The sequence below is a fragment of the Schistocerca piceifrons genome, chromosome 2 (genome assembly GCF_021461385.2).
Source record: "Schistocerca piceifrons isolate TAMUIC-IGC-003096 chromosome 2, iqSchPice1.1, whole genome shotgun sequence".
Classification (NCBI taxonomy): Eukaryota; Metazoa; Arthropoda; class Insecta; order Orthoptera; family Acrididae; genus Schistocerca; species Schistocerca piceifrons.
The window spans coordinates 89,091,942-89,095,296 of record NC_060139.1 but is presented as its reverse complement, the minus strand read 5'-3'; the positions used below and the strand labels follow the sequence as shown (position 1 = coordinate 89,095,296).

The 3,355-nt window shown below is 43.5% G+C and overlaps 1 pseudogene; it reads right to left on the bottom strand.

Annotated features, from left to right (window-relative positions):
• Positions 1-2,863: 2,863 nt before the first annotated feature.
• Positions 2,864-2,981, bottom strand: LOC124778754 (annotated as a pseudogene).
• Positions 2,982-3,355: the final 374 nt, after the last annotated feature.

The window sequence follows — 3,355 nt, the reverse complement described above, 5'->3', positions numbered from 1 at the left end:
GTGGTGCGCTGCTAGAACGTTATTCTGCGGGGCTGTACTAATTTCAGGCTTGGTTCGTTGTGACATGGGTGAGCATCTGCAAGTCTATAAAACTTCGTCCATTGCCTGTGCTTCAATTATTTAGTGTTTTGCCCTGTTCATAACAGCACTGAGCTCTGTCAGCCTTATGTGAAACTAGTATGTCAATATTCTGGATGATTTTCAGCATAGGAGTTTTATTTTCATATGCGTGTTAAAGTTCTTTTAAGGATTTTGTGCGGTTTTCATTTTATTGGCTGATTTACGCAGGCCGAGTTTTTCGGAACATACTCTTGTTTAATAACCTTAAGGTTATTAAATTTGCAATCATTAGTCCACTAGTTCACCACAACACACATTCACAAATTTTTTTTTAATCGGCCCCTGTTGCCTTTTTTCAAGTAAAGTAACTGCTGGATAATTCTGTGGTGCCATTGACCGACGCCGTGTATATTTTTGTAAATTTGAAATTTTAAGATTTCGTTTTCATGAAAATATTTTATTAATTATAAACCGACAACAAAAAATCCAAAAAGGAGTTGTGTATTATAGGTGGAGGCTGGTAGGCCCGTTTGTAAAAAAATGGTTCAAATGGCTCTGAGCACTATGCGACTCAACTGCTGAGGTCATAAGTCCCCTAGAACTTAGAACTACTTAAACCTAACTAACCTAAGGACAACACACACATCCATGCCCGAGGCAGGATTCGAACCTGCGACCGTAGCGGTCGCGCGGTTCCAGACTGTAGCGCTAGAACCGCTCGGCCACCAGCGGCCGGCGCCCGTTTCTACATCAGGAACGATACATCTATTGAAACTTCGCACAAGTAGCATAGGAATGGGAGTGGCACTAGTAGCACCACTATGAAGATGCAAATTAGGTTTGCTTCAAATGCGTGCTGTAACCGTCGTAACGCTACTTACCTTAGAGACAGGATATAGTGAATGCGTTTAAGACGACAACAACGCCATTATCAACAGCTTGCTGAGTTTGGACGAGGTCATGTAATAGGGCCACTAGAAGTTGGATGTTCCTTCTGCAATAATGCAGAAAAACTTGGCAGGAATGTAGCCACGGCGCATAATTACAGGCAGTGGTGGTCACGGGAACGGACGGTCGCAAGAAGATAGGACTCCGTACTGCCAAGTGTCACTATTAAGATGGGAAACTGTCTGAATGTGGCGCATCGTACTGCTTCTGTAGCAGCAATTAGAGCAGCAGTTCGCACCATAGTGACATAACGAACTGTTACAAATCGGTTACTTTAAGGACTGGTCCGACCCAGACGCCCTGAAGCGTGCGCTCCACTGATCCCAAACCACCGCCGTTAGTGACTTCAGTGGCGTCAAGCGAGAGTTTGTTGGAGGGCGGAGATATTTTATGTTTTCCGATGATAGCTGGTCCTGGCTCAGTGGCAGTAATGGCCGCGTGCTGGTTAGAAAGAGGCCAGACGAGCGCCTGCAACCAACCTGTCTGCGTCCTAGAAACACTTGACCTAAACCGGGAGTTACGATCAGGGATTCGATTTCGTACGACAGCAGGTGCGCTCTCATCGTTCCCCCACGCACTCGGACTGCAAATTTGTACGTCAGTCTGGTGATTCAACCTGTTGAGCGGCCATTTATGAATGGAATTCCTGGGATTGTTTTCCAACAGGACAGCGCTCAGCCACATACCGCTGTTGTAACACAACATGTTCTACAGACTGTCTCCATGTTGCCTTGGCCTCATCGATCACCAGATCTGTCTCTACTTGAGCACGTATGGGACATGATCGCACTACAATTCATTTCCTGTTTGAGAAGTTTCCTGTACCAGCCTACAATCAGTGTTCAGGATGTAAAATATTGTAATAGAGTGTTGTGAATCTAAAAGTATTGCCTCTGGGCTATCTACCTATGTACTCCCGAGTATGAAATGACTTTTGTCCTTTCTCTTGTGTACATTATTGTTCTTGGGTTGTATTTAATTTCTCTGAAATTTAATCCTAAATTAATAAATATGTCAGTCTCAAGGCGGTTTCACACTTTCATGTTCTACTTCTTTTTATGAAAGACAGGGACATTTCATGCTAAAATTTTGGATGGGGAAGGCGGGAAGAGGATTGACGCATCTGGTTATCAACTGTTTTGTCATACTCTTTTAAACAGCAACATACTTGCTTTTTTTTTTTTTTTTTTTTTTTTTGCGCTATAAGTGGAGCGCTTTTCCTATGGTTCCCTTCTTTTCCCTACGTCAGCAAGGGTACTGCTTATATGACACGAAATCTATAGGTCAGTAAAGTTTCCACATTTTGTTTACGTACTTCGACACATCCGTATGCTTTGACAAATATAAACAACAAAGAAGCACATATAATATAAAGTTAACGCAAAATCGTTTGCCTCATATTTTTTTCCGTATACTTTGCTCATCGATCGCAATTATTCGAAAACGCTTGGTTTATGATCTTCCTGTCAAAAGAGATGAAATGTGATAAATATTTTGCTTAAGTTGCAATCTTTCCAGTTTCATGTAAATTTTGGCAGACATTTTAAGATCTTTACAGTATGTAAGGACCCTTTTTAGCCCTTTTTTTGTCACTGCAGTACCTCTTTGGGCATAGTTGTATAGATGTGAAGAGTCAATTGCACATAAAAGCAAGCACTCCGTCTTCAGGCCACAACTGGCCCATCGGGACCATCCGACAGCCGTGTCATCCTCAACTGAGAATGCGGATAGGAGGGGCGTGTGGCCAGCCCACCGCTCTCCCGCTCGTTACGATGGTTTTCTTTGACCGGAGCCGCTACTAGTCGGTCGAGTAGCTCCTCAGTTTGCATCACGAGGCTGAGTGTACCCCGAAAAATGGCAACAGCACATGGACGCCCGGCTGGTTACCCATCCAAGTGCCGGCCACACCCGACAGCGCTTAACTTCGGTGATCTGACGGGAACCGTTGTATCCACTGTGGCAAGGCGGTTGCCTTCCATTACACATAGACAGCTGTCAATTACGTTTTGTTGGTGAAAAATGAATATTAACATGGTTTCGTGGGCAACCCTTGGGATGACCCTACAACTCTTGCAGTGTGTTCACTATGTCAGTTAAAATGACTGTTAGGACCCATGACCTCTGGATCTTGGTAATGCAAAAAAGATAAAAGGAGGTTTCAAATTTCCCGAAGTATGCCATCTTAAGAACACACAGTAAAAATTTGCCCCCCCCCCCCCCCACAATTGGTACTTGTTGTAAAACAATAATGGCTTTTCGGGGTTTTATCAGGAACTGCCCATGAACAAATTGTATTTTTTCTTATTTTCGATGCACTGAGATCTTTGTCTTCCTCTACAGTTTCTAC